This window comes from Taudactylus pleione, unplaced genomic scaffold, assembly GCF_031769625.1.
Source record: "Taudactylus pleione unplaced genomic scaffold, aTauple2 ptg001880l, whole genome shotgun sequence".
Lineage (NCBI taxonomy): Eukaryota > Metazoa > Chordata > Amphibia > Anura > Myobatrachidae > Taudactylus > Taudactylus pleione.
In genome coordinates, this window is record NW_028286277.1 from 1,465,344 (window position 1) to 1,482,159 (window position 16,816).

At 41.2% G+C, this 16,816-nt stretch overlaps 1 long non-coding RNA gene across 1 annotated transcript in view; it reads left to right on the forward strand.

Moving 5' to 3' along the window:
* The window catches only part of LOC148436236 (uncharacterized), a 590,534-nt gene that overhangs the window by 522,777 nt on the left and 50,941 nt on the right, over positions 1-16,816 (forward strand). The gene's annotated exons all lie outside the window — the stretch shown is intronic.

Below are 16,816 nucleotides of genomic sequence, written 5' to 3' on the forward strand. Positions count from 1 at the left end.
TATATATATATATATATATATATATACATACACATGCCCAGATGACCACATGACCATTTTGACTGCACTTGGGAATGCCCATGGGAATGCAGTCATTGGCAGAAGTGACGCCCAGAAAGCGGTCGCGACACGCCTGCGTTTGAGTTGCCATCTCCCACAGATGGTTCCTTGCCTATCAACCACTTTGCAAATAAATCCTCCGGAGATTCAAGAGCGCTGGTAATGAAATTTGTCGAATGCGCAGTGTGACCCAAATGCATGAGCAGATCACTGATAATCGAATAAACATCGACATTGCGTACATCTCTGAACCAAGCCCTTATCGCAGTCCTCTTTATCCTTTGAGGGATTTACAAAAATCCCACCGAGGATGATCGTACTCAGGTACGCAGCACAGGCTGGAGATGACTCTAAGCATGGTATCTCAGTTGCTTGTGCTTGTCTGGAGATAGAGTTGCTGTCCGGCAGCACCAAACTTGGCAGATACGTACTGGGTCAAATGTTGCTATTTCATGTGGCTACTGATGCCTTGCCATTCCTGGGGTTTACTCTCTTTGCTCCCTCTAGGTGTGCTTGATGGCCGACGCATGGCTACCACCTATTGATGCAGGCGCACGGGTTCTGCAGAGCTCTATACTTGTGGCCACGTGACCGATAATGTCATCCTAGATCCAAATCTGCCCAGCCTACTTAATCCACATTCTGGCACTATACAGTGGCAAAATAGTAAGCTTTGCTGAGTTCAGTATTCCCTGTGTACTGACCCAACTTGTTTGCTGAGCCGCTCTCTTTCTGACTCTTTGACTGCACATTGTCTATAAAGATTTCACCAGGGCTAGTGGACCTGAATACTCTGTTCTTGCACTTTTGGCATTGGTGAGACCTTTTTGTGATCTGACCCTGCTTGCTGACCACACACAAGATTACCACAAATCTTCAGCTGGTAGATTTGACTTTTACTCCCAGAGGAAGACCACAAAGTGGTCGAAACGCATTGGAGGACAGTATATCCACTAATTCCATGTTCAGACATATCCAGTACAAGATTCTACACTGAGACCTGAGATCGAGATCGAGCATATCACGTGACCGGCGAGTCACACATGACGCAACAAGCACACAACCCGGAAGCAGCAGGGAGCTGAGGACGCCGCACACGAATCAGGAAGAGGAGACGGAGCACGGGAGGAGGGATCCAGCCACACGCAGCATCAGGACAGGTGAGTCTCCGTATGGAGGGGGACGCGGACAGTGATCGGGCACGCCTTTCCCCTCCAGTGACAGGGTACCGCCAGACTTAAACATCCTGAGTGCGGGATAGTTCTTTGGATTAGACCTATCACCCGCTCGGGAACTAGCCGACTGTTCCCAGTCCGGAGTCCCTGCACTGACCTACTGTGTGGTTTTTCTCCTACCCGGGCAGAAGACCAAGCACACCTACAACAGGCATTACCAACATCCAATTAGACTTGGTGCTTAGTCCATTTATTAATAATAGCATCACATCATCAGCGGGACGCCGCTATCCAACTGGACACAATACACCTTCATCATCGATCGATAGGGTCTTATTACCATTAGCATTGTGCTGACAAACGATCTGAGCACAGAACATTTGTGGTTGCTACCAGCAACACTATATATCATCACTTGAGTTTGTCCTACGGATTTAGTAGGCAACACTTCATGCGATACTTATTGTTATATGTTATTATACTGTATATCCTATAGTAAAGTTTTTTTTTTTTTTAATCTAATCTACCATTTACTATGATTGATACTTACATGTGCACATCATCCTGATCTTTTTTTATTGAATCCCACAGTACTCTTTCACACCTTCATTGGTTGAGCGCCGATTGTATCCCCCCCCTTTTGTGACATAGATTTGGATCCAGCATAGCTGTACAGTATACTCAATTATAAATTGCGACAATAGCAGGAAAGGTCCGGCCCTCCATTTGAGATGCACAAATGTTGCCTTGCATGGCGAGGTTTGCTGTTATAAGAGAGCATTAGTTTAGAAGGAAATCCCTATTGGTAGGCGTAGCTTGCTTTTCATTAAACTAGCATTAGTGGCTGGAAGGTCTTTCATCTGTCCAGAGTAGGAAGTGACAAGTCTGGAAAGTCTTAAATGTCACACTAGGGCCCATCAGAGCTCTTTAGGAGTTTGACCATTGATATGGAACTAGTGGACTCTAATTGTGATGCCCCTGTGTGATGGCTCTGGAAAGTGGTTTGGCTTGGTTAGCCTGGCTGTGCAGATCCTGATCACACTCTTATTGTAACATGATACAACATAGGCCGAGGGTCAAGTAGGTTAGTCTGCTGGACGGACTTGGGGGACCCCTCCCAGCCTTACTGTATATCATTGCGTGTAAGCTGTCCTCGGTAGCCACCATATGGCCTCTAATGATCTGTAACTCAGATCTAGTGTTTTTTTTTTATGCACTTAAATGAGCCCATTTTTGGATTTAACCAGCTCAGGGAACTTGTGATCTGTTATCTCCCCTAGCTCAGAAACATTCAGCATTGATTTATGTTAAGGAAGATCTAATGTCAGATGTTAAATCTGAGTTGAGTGCGTGTAATAAAACTTTCATAGCACTCACAGTCCATGAAGCTGCATCCTGCTGAGGTGGCATCGGAGGGGACGCACAGGAGCTACAGCTATCAGGGGTAAGCCTTGTGGAGGCTATGAAGAAGGCAGACAGGGCCTAATATGCATAGGGGCAGATGTTCTAAGCCCTGGAAAGTGATAAACTACCAACCAATCAGCTCCTAACTGTCATTTTTCAAATACAGCCTGTAATGTGACAGTTAGGAGCTGAGTGGCTGGTAGTTTATCACTTTAAGATTTATCACTTTCCAGAGCTTAGTACATCTCCCCCTTTGACTGAAAAAATTGGATTGATGGGTACTACTTTAATAAATTTGTGCTCTTTAGGGCCCATTGTACTCCCTAGAGATTCAGAATCCATAGATAATAATAACTGTCCGGCTTTTAATGTGCTGAAAACCAGCAATTCACACTTCCATTAGTAGGACACATCAAGTTCTGATCCCTCTTACCTCTTTATTTTTATATTGTCTTGCAAGTGAGTAGAATAGTTCTGCAGCATTCTATTTTATGCTAAGCAGGATGATCAGTGTAATTAGCGTTGCCGTGGTGATATGCTTGCACTCCTCATTCCAGTATGCATGTTCGGAAGGTGCCGTGTGTATCTTCTGCCTGTTTGCCTAAGCACAGATGCAGCAACAAGAGCGCCATTCATTGTACAGGCGATGGGTCACATTGCTAAGTGACAGCCATTGTTGGATTGCTCTATTTTTTTTACTCTGCAAACAATGAGAGAGACCAGCAAATCATGTAATGTTGTGCGGAGTATCGTTACCTGCTTACACGATTTCCTATTTTTAGTTACTTATATTGTTCTTTACCCTCAATGTTCTGGAAGGGAATTATGTGATTTGCCATAATTAAAATAGGTATAACCTATGGTCATCCTGCGAACCTTTGAGTTATGCTGGAAGATAGAAGATGTAATAGACAGGATAAATAAACCACTGATCCTGAGACCAGTTATTAAAGATGTTTGGTAACAAGTACTTGTGGCATTCGATATGGCCTACAGTATTTCAAGCTCAACAATGTAACTAATATGTTATTGTTACATTCTCTAGGAACGAAACCAGAGGGAAAAAAATTAATTCAAGTGCATTTTACATGGAAATTGCAACAATTACAGTTTATTTATTAACATTCACTAATGGTGCGTACAGACGGGACGATCGACAACGATAATTATATCGTTTTTCGATCTGCTGGGTGTGTTGGACGATCGTTATCGATCATCCAGCACACCACCAATACACCAACGACTATAACAACCCGCGATCAACGATTGCTGGTCCCTATAGTAACCTGGTCGATATCAACCAGATTGGCCTGCATGCACGGGTGATGGTCGATATCGACCATATGTGCCCATGCATTGCAGGTCGATGGTGGGCAAAACATGCACAATATGAATGATAACGATATGATCGATATCGTTATCGTTCTTATCATCCATTTTAATCGTACCGTGTGTACGCACCTTTAATGTCAGCATATTACCTTGCACCTTGCAATTTTTCACTATCCTTCTTTAGTAAATTTCACCCGGTTTATACAAACCTAGATAGCTATATCATAAAATAATAATGCAGTGAGTATATCTCGAGCAATGAGGTACCTCTTTCATTGTTTACCACCACCCCACCCTTAATCAGGAAGACTGATGTCGGTATTGATACATTCAGTGTAACCCAGCTGGCAGCCACTGTTAGAAGCAAACTACACTATGTAGACAGAAGTGATTGGACACCCCCGCATTTCAGATAGTTTGGCCTGGGTCCACTAGTTGTAATGCATGGTCACATTAAAGGGGAGATGTACGCAGCTCTGGAAAGTGATAAATTGGAAAGTGATAAACTACCAACCAATCAGCTCCTAATTGTCATCTTACAGGCTGTGTTTGAAAATGACAGTTAGGAGCTGATTGGTTGATCATTTATCACTTTCCAGTTTATCACTATCTCGAGCTTAGTATATCTGCCCCTAACTCTGAGAACTATAGAGATGTTCTCAATAACTCTGTGCTCTCTACATTATGGCAGTTTTACCGAAACAACAAAAGTATTTATCAGGATGACAATGTCACCTGTCATGTTTCCAGGGCGACGCTGGACTGGTATACAGAAGATTCAGTAACCCGGATGTACTGGCCAGCTCAGAGTCCAGATCTTAACCCCATTGAGAACCTCTGGGATGAACTGGAGCGATGGGAGCGTTCTAGGCTGACTCCACCTTCCTCAGTGTCACAGTTGGTCACTGTACATAAGGCGGAATGGCAGAACATACCCCCAGCTGTTGTCCAGGAACTCGTGGACAGTTTGCCAAGAAGGGTGTCTGCAGTAATCACTGCACGTGGTGACCTACAATGTACTGACGTCAATAAGATCTCAGTAATCTATTTGCTGTCAGTGTCTAATCACTTTTGTCTACATAGTGTAGATGCTATCTATCAGAGCTGAGAATCAGGGGAAATCAGAGACAGGTCTCCCCTGTAGCTGCCAGTCACAGGATTTGCTATGTTTAGTAATGTCCCCAGGACTTGCCAATCAGCTGTACATACTTTGCCATCTGAATCCATCAGACCTAGGGGTTTATTTAGGATTCACCTATTTTTTGCAGTGGAACTTAATATTTTTTATCTGCAGCGATACACAGATTGGGATGTACTAACGGCTGCTGTTTTTTTTTGTAGGTTTGACCACATTTCCCAAACAAGCTCCAGAACCAAAACATTTCATAGCGTGTACCTATACAGTAGACGGCATTGCCAAATAGAAACCTATGAACTTCTATGTACATAATTCCCTATGAGGAATCTGATCCTTCCCAGTGTCACCCACGGCTTGCAGATGCACTGGCCGATGGCTCCAGAAGGACTCTCAGATCATAAACCCAGAAGTTCTCACACCATAAAGTACAGCTCTTATCTGTCCATTGCGGTTTTAATCACAAAACTACATGCGTACAGCGTTAGTAAACGGGCTATGCATGCGGTAACTGGCGGCAAGTATCGCATATGTCATCTCTTCCGTGTATCAAGCTTAGATTAGTATCACTGAAGTGTTAAGTAACAAACCACATTTTTTTTTGTCCCCCGAGTTAATTGTTTATGTCGGCATGAAATTCGAAACAGAGCAAATTGGTTCTCAATTCTTTTTGGAGAGTGTAAAAGCCAAAAATGTGTGTTGCAGAAGGATCAAACCACACATCCTAAAAAATTAATGACTAAATGGGGACAGAGGGCCTGATTCAGACCCACTCGCGAGCGGCTGTCCGCACTGTCGTGCACTGAGCATGCGCACGACGGAGGGAGCTCCGTCGTGCGCATGTGCCAGACGCGACAAGCGAAGGAAAGTCCTTCGCTCGTTGTGTCTGATCAAAGGGGGCGTGCTGTCGATGTTGATTGACAGCACGCCCCCTTTGGTAGGCGTGCCGGGGGCATGCCTCCCTGACGGGGGCGTTCCCACGGGAACGCCTCCCGTCAGAAGCCGGCCCACTGACATCACTAGTGATGTCAGTGGGAGTGATTTTGGCTCTGATAGAGCCAAAATCACTCCGGAGCTTGCGGTTGAAAACCTCAACCGCAGGCTCCGGCTCGCAATTTCGATGGTCGCGATGGTCTCGACCATCGCGGCCATCAAAATGCACACTCGTATAGCCTGTGGGTGGTGACCCACAGCTATACAAGCGTCCAGAAGGACGCTCCATTTTCATGGAGGCCGGCCCTCATTCAGAGCGTGCGCTCTGCTCAGAGCGTACGGCTCTGAATGAGGGCCAGAATCTTTTAAACTGTTGAGAAACAGGATCACATAAGCTTTGTCTGTGAAGGAAATTATTTATTTCATTTAATTGGACAGCTGGGAAGATTGAGCGTGTCAGACCAGTCCAGCGGATGGATTCACCGCATCGTAATACCAGTCGCAAATCCATGAATTATTCCATTTTTTCTTTAATTTGTCACTGTTCTGCAAATGGGAATTAGAAAAACTTGTGGTCAGAAAATCGTGAACCCCTGTACTCGTGTTGTCAGCATTAACCCCCTCCCACGTCCATTTCTAACACCGTTACCCTCCTTATGCACCGAGGCCATGATTCAGAGCCGCTCGCAAAAAGCGAGCGCTCGCTCTGAATCAGGGCGGGTGCTTTTTTTTTTATCCGGCCTCCTGGCCGCTCGCTAAGCTGTGGGTGACCACTCACAGCTTAGCGAGCGGCCAGGTGATAGTCGCGATGGTCGAGACCATCGCGACCATCGGGCTTGCGACGAGAGCCTTGTGGTAGGGTCTCGTTTACCACAAGCCCCAGTGAGCTTCCTGCTCTAATAGAGCAGGAAGCTCACTACTGATATCACGTGTGATGTCAGTAGGGTTGCCCCCAAATGGCAGGCGTTCCTTCAGGAACTCCTCCATTTGGCCAGCCACCCCCCTCCTCCCTGCCTACAAAACGGGGCGAGCTGTCGATCAACATCGACAGCCGCCCCGTTTTGTTGCGAGCCCAAGAGGGAGTGATTTCTCTCTCACTCCGGGGCTCGCACACTGCCCGGCCATCGACCCGCTTGCGAGCGGGTCTGAATCAGGCCCTGAGAACAGTGCACCACCTGTCAGTCTGCAGTGTGCTTCTTGTACACTGGTGCATGAACATTGATTGGTTACTGCTTAAATCAATTAATGTGTACTGTATTTCCGCCTACATTATTTGCAGCTGGAGAACCCCAGTGGCAGCTAGTACAGTGTAGAGAGGAGGCATCTATATTAAGAAGGGCAAGACCAATATACTGTATTATAAAAATGACACAGTAACCAAAATAAGGTGTTTTTTTTAAATAATAATTTGCAGTCTGCCCTCCCTATAGTTCTAGTCGTCATCCTACAAGTAATATTTTAATAAAGTTTATCGAAGCTCTTCCCGAAAATCCAAAAATGCAAATCAGAGCTGTTTAACCACTTACAGTAACTGATAAATTTTTTCATCAAAACCGCACAGTAATTGTCAAGTTTTTTTTTAAATGTAATTAAGTTTAAATAGTATTTAAAAAATATATTTGAATATTTTATTTAAAAAAAATATACCTAGGGGATACAGTATTTTGCACCCCCCCAACTCCTGTGTCCATAGCCCTCCATTGAAATTTAATTTCACACCCCCCATCAAAAATAGCCCACCCAGTGTAAAAAAATATCACCAGCAATATTAACCCTCACACCTCCCTAGTGGTAATATATCCCTGTGGAAGAGCCAACACCCTCGCCCCAGGGACGATAGGTCCCCAATTTAGCCCTACCCACTCTTCCACTATATATGTAATTGTTTATATAATATATATATATTTTATTTATTTTTTTCAATAGGAACCTCTCATTAACAATGAAGTAATGTCCTGGGCCAAAATGTATTTTCCATAAGATAATTATCTTAAAGTCCCTTATACTGTATATACACTATCATACTGCCAATAACAGTTGAATCTTCATTGTTGATATTTGTCACTTAGCAACGGGACCCACGCTGATGACGTCAGCCCCGCCGCGACTGGTCTCTGCCATCTCTACCTCTAATCTATATGAAAATTAGGAAGGCACCTGTATCTTATCTTCTGTTTTGGTGATAGTGCCGAGAACTTTGGACTAATATATTTATATATATATATATATATATATATATATATATACATACATTAGTCTCTCTATAGCTTACCCCCAGTAGCTCCACCCACAGCTCCTGAACCTATATTTCCAGAAAAATTGCCCTGTGTATGTATATATACATATACACACACAATATATATATACTGTATATATACATATACACATACACAATATATATACTGTATATATACATTCGTTTTTCTATTGCTTTACCCCCAGTAGCTCCACCCACAGTTCCTGAACCTATTTTTCCAGAAAAATAGCCCTGTGTATGTATATACAGTGTATATATACAGTCAGGTGCATAAATATTGGGACATTGACAGAATTTTCATATTTTGGCCTCTATTCACCACCACAATGGCTTTGAAATGAAACAAACAAGATGTGCTTTACCTGCAGACTTTCAGATTTCATTTGAGGGTAAATACATCCAAATCAGGTGAACGGTGCAGATGGACAATGACCCGAAGCATACTGCAAAAGCAACCAAAGAGTTTTTTAAGGCTAAAAAGTGGAATGTTATGCAATGGCCAAGTCAATCCCCTGACCTGAATCTGATTGAGCATGCATTTCACTTGATGAAGACAAAACTGAAGGGAAAATGCCCCAAGAACAAGCAGGAACTGAAGAAATTTGCAGTAGAGGCCTGGAAGAGCATCACCAGGGATGAAACCCAGCGTCAGGTGATGTCTATGCGTTCCAGACTTCAGGCTGTAATTGCCTGCAAAGGATTTGCAACAAAGTATTAAAAAGTGAAAGTTAGATTTAGGATTGTTTAATTTGTCCCATTACTTTTGGCCCCTTAAAAAGTGGGAGGCACATATACAAACCGTTGTAATTCCTACACCGTTCACCTGATTTGGATGTAATTACCCTCAAATTAAATCTGAAAGTCTGCAGTTAAAGCACATCTTGTTTGTTTCATTTCAAAGCCATTGTGGTGGTGAATAGAGGCCAAAATATGAAAATTCTGTCACTGTCCCAATATTTATGCACCTGACTGTATATATATATATATATATATATATATATATATACACGCACAGTATATATATATTATATATACACCCACAGGCAAAAAATTAAATTGCAATGTTCTTTATGACCCAGCTCCCCCCTAACGCCAGTACTGGTCCCCCCCATGACCCTCCCGTGCCTAGCCCCACCCCCTCACCTCCTTATTGCAGAGCACAACAGAGCATGGCGCAGGAGGAGCTGATTATCGCACTTTTACTTTAGGCACATGCGCCCGGAGTGCCGCTCGCATGGACACTCTGGGGTGCTATATTAGGAGTGATGTCAGCATGCACAGACTGCCGCACCCCTCCCAGGGGGCCTGAGAAGGAGGACGAAATCCGTCCAGCACATGTGCAGAACTGATTTCCTCCATTACACAAGAGGATCTGGAGAAGCAGCACTAAGGCATAAGATGCGACCTGATCAGGTAACACACTCCTGGCTGCGATCGCATCTCATGCGTTAGTGCCAGGAAAGTGGTTAAAACACTTTGTAGATCTGGGCTGCAAATATTTTCTAGTGTTCCTCTAAGTACCATTGTCGCAAATGAGGTTTATAACTATTGCTGCTGCCTTCTTCCATTCAGTCATCTATCTCTTCTCCCTTCATACTGCAGAACTAACATCTGCAAATCACACTGCAGGTAAGAACATCTGCTGTATTTATGGGACTAATGCAGAGATGAATGGAAGCAGGTGGTTTTACTGTACGTACGTGCAGAACTAATATTGTCTATTCACCGCATACAGAGCCGTGCAGCACACATCTATTCATACGCTTACTTTGGAAACGGTCATCATCATTATGTGAAACTTGCCTCAGGTCCTACCCCATCTACGTGTGGACGCCCCGGTACAGACCAGTTGTGCCCCTTCAGTCACATGAGATGGGACCGAAATGCGTAGCACTTTCCATTGCCCCTACTTGCATACGCAAAAATCACAATGCGTCACGCAGTTTAAAAGCACGCAAGATACGCTCGGCAAACATATGCTTCATTTCCCCGGCCTTTTCATTAAATACTAACATGAGTGGCCGCTTAAATGGGATTAATTATTTCCTTAAAATAGATGACCCATTGGTCTCATATATACTGTACAGCTGGGAGGTCATGATGTCCAAGGTCACATACATAAGCTAAACACAAGTAGAATATATTTTCTCTGCATCTCATTCTTTCTACAAATAAATATCAAAGGATTCCTCTCCAAGCCCCACGCCCAGGATTATCCAGCCACCCGCAATCATTCAACTTCTCCCAATCTCTTCTTGCAATGCAATTTCATTCAGTTTTAGTGATCGCTGCATCTTTTGCGCACTGTTCAGGCAGATGAAAATGATGGCAGCAGGCTATTTAGTTTTTATGTATTCTAATTCCAGAGATTATTGCTGAGAGGAGAAGACCCAGTGCACTTTACAGCTAGTTCGGCTACTCGTTCAGCTTGCATACACAATCTGTCTCTGTCATCCAGAACAAATGTAGCCGAGAGTCTGCACTCCCATGCAAAGGACGGAACTGGCCAGGCTGTAGCCGTGAAACAGAAATGAGAGTCAGGATTTTTCATGTTTCTATTTCAAAGGCGGGTGCAACATACAGAATATTGGTCACTTAATCATGCTGCAGTCCCGTAACAAATCACCTTGATTAATACACTGCAAGACACATTTTCTTCTCTTGTCTTATTTTTTTCATCAATCAAGATTGTAATACTGATTTACAGTCTGCTGTGTGTCACGTGATTGCCGTGACAACCACAGTCGCGTGACATATTGTGTAGGGTAGGGGACTGTGAACACCTCTCCTCAGTATGTTCACAATGTAATTATACCCCCGTCTTTCCTCTGTGCCCACTAGCTGACCTCTGATGAGCTGCGTGTGTGATCCATCTGGACAGGTCCCATAGAGCTCTGAGGCCAGCCATCTTCTCATAGACATATCGTATATCCAAGTCTATTTAAAAAAGGATGAGCAGAAACCAAATCTGAGATACATGTTTTGCAGCAGCAGCCATATATATATATACATGGCCGAACTAAGGGTCACATGGGCCTCGGATGGATATGATCATGGGCCCTTTGCGAATAGCTGAGGAGGTGTAACCAGCACTGTGTGGGTGTGGCCAGTGATGTGGGCGTGTACACCCCCACACAATCAGCCCGTATCACTAAAGCTGCATACACACACAACGATTTTATGAACGATTTTCTGTCAGATCTTTTAAAGTGTAATGAACGATTTTTTGGAACTACAAACGATTTTTGCATATTCCCTTAATGAAAATCATTGAGTTGACAAGTCTGACTGAACTACAAACGTGAACGCGTATGAACGATTATCGTTCATCGTTTGACTCAGAAAGTGAATGATTTTTTCAAACGATTATTGTTAAACGATATCGTTTAACGATAATCATTAAAAAAATCGTTGTGTGTGTAACTGTGTATGCAGCTTAATTATGTAAAAGTAGGAATAATGAATAAATCATTTTGTGAGAAAAATAGATATTTGGACTACTGTAATCTATTTGGTTTTGGATCTGGATTTAACTTCGTGTTTTGGTTTTGAAAAAACCATCCTCAAGTGTTTTGGATTCGGATAATAATTGATAAAAAAAATCTTTTAAAATCGATAAAAATAGATAAAAACAGCTAAAATGGCAGATAGGAGCTGATTTGCTGGTACTTTATCTCTTTTCACTTTATCTCCATCCAAGGCTTAGTAAATAGACCCAATATATACACAGTTGATTGCACCTTAATATGTTATCCAGGTCCCTCAATAGTAAAACAAACTGAGAATTGTCTTTCTATATATTCTGTATATTTCCTTTCAATATGTTAGTGTCTGGTTTAGCAGTCTTCCGGGAAAGAGAGGACATTGACATTTTCAATTCAGCATACTGAGAGCAGTGCTGAAGTTGGCATTAGGTAAGAGAAGGATATTGCAATTTGGAGGAGGTCAATGCCATCCTGTGTGCCCCTTGGGGCACAGCTTCCAGTGAGTCACCCGCCAAGCCCTGAGCTGTCTTTGTGAGACCATTTGAAGCACATAATTATGATGGGATCCTTGGGACACTCGATGACAAACCCAGTGGACACATTGCTGCATTGTTTTGATGGGAGCTCTTCGCATTTACATCCTGCTTGAACAGTGATAGACGTGTCCCCATTGACCATGGTCAATGCATTGGCCAATATTGGCCATTGTGAGACTAAGAAAATAAAATGTTGCATTCTCTTGTGTTCTCTTCTTTTTCTCTAGCTAATTCTCGCTTTGCAATATTTTATGTGTATTCTGTTATTACTGTCTCTTTTTATTGCGGAAATGAAATTGTTTTATCTTATGAAACGCTATTTTGTATGTTGCTGTGTTTCTGCATTCAGTACTTTGGCGACGTTGCTCCTACCAGTGTCCACATCTTGCAGTCTTTCAGGAAATTGAAATGTCCTTCGGGTACAGCCTATCTCATTGTCTCGTCAACGATGGCATTAAGATAGCAGCTTTAATATTTACATGCACCATTCTGCATAAATGCCACGCACATTGTCAGCGAAGTGCGGACAAAGAAAATGATACTTGGTTTCTTACACTGGAACAGTATTTTAATTGTTTCATGCTGCATCAGTTTCCCTGGAAATAACTTTAATGTTACACAAGAAAAAAACACTAGTACTAAAAAAAAAAAAGACTTATTTTGTGTACTATATGTAACCCCCACTGCTTGCTGCGGTCTATTGCTGGCAGTGGAAGGGTTAATACCTGTGTCAGCCTCTTGAGGGGAAGTTGTTGCATGCCTTCTAGTATGTGCTACTAGTTTGAGGCTAAGCAGTGTGAACCCTATAATAATCCAGAGCTGGCTTGCGATGGAAGCTGGGAAAATACAAGGTCAGCGACTTGAGAATATTTAAGAACTTACCGCCAAACAAATTTATTCAGTCCAGAACCCCAGTGAGAGAAGAGCAGTGTTTGTCGCACAGTGCTACAAACAGTATCAAGAAAGGAACAGCAGCAGTATATAGTGAGCGGAGGAAGTTCTGGTACTATCAGAGAGGGACTATTTTTTCTTGGACAGAACTGCAGAGAATCTGGTGTACTACAAATTGACCTTAGAGGAATAGAGGTCATGGGTCTGTACTGGTCATCCGAAGACTCCCCAGGATTGAGGTAGTAACACCAGTAACCTGGGAAGTTGCAAGTGAATGCTGCTTTATAGTCACATCTGAGAGATGTGTTCAAGTAAACACTCCACTGGACAGTCACATCTGTACGTCAGTGGATAGACTTATAGTGTATGCTGCACTAGAGTCACACCTGAGAGACATGTTCAAGTAAACAAAGAGATCTGTTGTAATTGGGTGCCACACTATATGACATTTGCAAATGTCAAACAGTGAGACATTCGCAGGAAGATAAGGTGCACATTTTTTTTACCTTAAGACCTAGGTCCAACAATTCCAGAAAGTGCACCAATAAAAGTATGGCCATAATTTGTTAGGACTATGTTAATCAAATCCAATTTAACGTATAATACATGTAAGTGAGTGTGTGAGGTTAATCTGAAAGGGAGGGGACTAGATTTTCATTAATATGGATTTAAAGTCTGATCAGGGGATTGGTAAGGACATTGGTTATTGGGCATATGTATTATTGGAGTTTAGTGTTATTATACATCAGTAATTTAACACCACCTCTTTGGGTTATTTAATTTTCTAATTAGTGTCCTTGTTTGTGAACATTTTTTGGTGCGGGAAGGTACAAGGTTTACTGCACCTCCCCGAGCTGTCTCATGGTGAAGCCCCTTTCCTTGGAAGATAGAAGATAGCTTGGGTGGAGGCTCCACCAAGGCGAGAGTAATCCCAAAAAGCCCATAGTTAGTTGTTATGATCCTATCAGACATCAACCAGAGACAGAGCAGGTGAGTAGATGTTACACATAGAAGAGTAAATATATTTTTTGACTGTTTTACATTAAGGAGCTCATGCAAAGTTCAACACTAGTAACTGCTCCTGGCCAAGCATACATGGAGCTGAATGTGTATGTAGGGTTGAACACATCTTTGTGAGAAGACATCCCCTATTGTATGTTTATTTTGATATGTCATCATTCTCATTATAAATGGCTTCTTGAGGAGTCAATGTTCGACCTATGGTGCGTTGATGATGTAGTGATTGGATCCACCAGCACAGTTCAGCATTACTCAGATATGCAAATTGGGCTTTGCAGGGCTTAGTCCCAGGCATGGAAGTACACAAGAGGAATTTTCAAGCTGACATTTGCATATTTTTGCACTTGCGAATTTGTGAGAAATTGAAGCTGTGAATGAATTGCGTGCACCTCTGTTCAGACACTAAGTGAGAATGCCCCAATACAGAATTGGGTGTACCTACCCTGACCCCTAAATTAGGAAAATGACAAAATATTTAAAAACATTATATTTTCCATTAATCTACTTTTAGCTCCTTTTGTGCAATTCACTCCATCTGTTATATATACTCCTAATGGTATTCTGCAACTGCTAATGGTTACAGGAATGTCCAAAGCACACTTTTTATTGGAGGTTTGGTGTGCATATAGCGCACGTAATAAACGCCTATGTAGTGTATGTGGTTGTGTGTATTTTAATTTACATAATTGTTTGCTTTTCATTTTATTAAGCACTGTTATTGGTAAAGTATTTGTTTACATGCAACAGCATAGGTTTAAGGGTTATTGGCTTCCATGCCTATGTTAGAGCATGTAAACCCATGCTGTAAGATAAGCATAAAATTTAAGTGCTCATATGATCAGGGATTCTTGATGAGAGTGAGATTACCATGTCCGTGTCAAGAAAGTCATTGGATGTCCTGAGTTAAGAAATTCATTGGATATCATCAATTCCAAAATGTGAGCCAGGTGCCCTCCATCTCACTGGAGTTTTCAGTCACTGCCATTGACAGTGCTTACAAGTCAAGGAACTGTAAATGGATGTTGCTATAAGTACTTAACATTTATTAATATAAATATTTACTGATAATTGCTTAAAATCAAAGAGATACTAATTCATGTTATTAATATGAATATTGCCAATTTCCTTAGGTACATGTCATGGGATGAATTCACATACTATGTATCTCTGCTGTTACCGACCCAGTGCATAGTGCATTCAGTATATAGGGCTGACCCTACATTAATGTATACATACATAACTTAACAGGGTATCAAAATATTTACTTGAAGTACAGTAGGCTTTACCAGTTTCTCAACTTGTGATATATGTACCCCCTTAAGTATCTAATTAAATTCATAAATTACCAACACTAGATTAAAAAATGGAATTTAATATATAACCGAAGCTGAGTTAATGACCTGTGGGGCCCTTGGCAACATACAAGTTTAAACTGCCTCTATGTTTGTAAAAAAAAAAAAAAAGACGTAACAAAAAGGGTTAGGATTAACCATACTACTCTGTGCCCCCTGGGCCCTTTGTGGGAGCCTAGATTACTTAATGAATGAGTCGGCTGTGTATTTTATTAAGAAATGAAACCTATTCAAAACAAAATGGAAGAGATTATTATTATTTATTATAAATATTTTTATTGTTGTTTCTGGCTAGAGCTTATTTTTTTACTTTATAAACTATATTTCTTTAAATTACATTACACATCAAGAAATAGTGAATGTAAGTTCAGTTAAACAGAAAACATACTCATTAAATATTAGAACTTTTAAATAAGTAAAACAATGGCATACTGTTATGAAACAAGACTCAGTCAAGTAAAAATAAGTATTATTTTTTAATATTTTGCTTCTATTGTATGTTCTATCATCTCTATATCTAGCTATATATATACTTTTTTTATTATTATTTTTCCCTGTAATGTCACTTTTTATTATTATTGTTTTATCATTACATTAATAATATGTAATATTATAGCAGACTGCAACAATTTGTGTCAATATGTCTTAAGATTTGGTACATATGTTCCATCTTTGTTTAAGCATCTGCTTAAAATTAATTTAATTCACACCTTTTTTCCATTAGAATTTCTGTACGAAAAATACTTTTCATTCCTGTTAATTTCGTTGTTAATAGATATGTTAAACATTGCAGAGCAATTCACACTGCCAAAGAGCCTTTGCAACCTGTTTAACCTTGTTAGAAAAATAAAACTTGTTTCCCCAATCAAACTAATTTCATCTGTTCCACTAGTAGAATAATGTGATTCATCCTCAGCAGCTTAAATGCTTTCATTAATTCCACTGTATAATTAGATAAAGGGTACCTTCTTGTAACATTATGACTAATGTTAAATACTTCATTTAAAGATAATGCTTCTCCTCATAAAACAGGCATTTTTTCTCTCTAATATATTTTAATCTAAATAGAATTTTTTTCAACTATGTAAGTGTTAAATCAATTAGGTACACTGGGGTAATAGCTAGAGATTCAATTTCTCTTTGCATATTAAACAATTAATTAATTATGGGTTAATAGGGAAAGTTGAACTGATGTAATTTTAGCCATCCACACACTCAATTAATATTTATTTATTT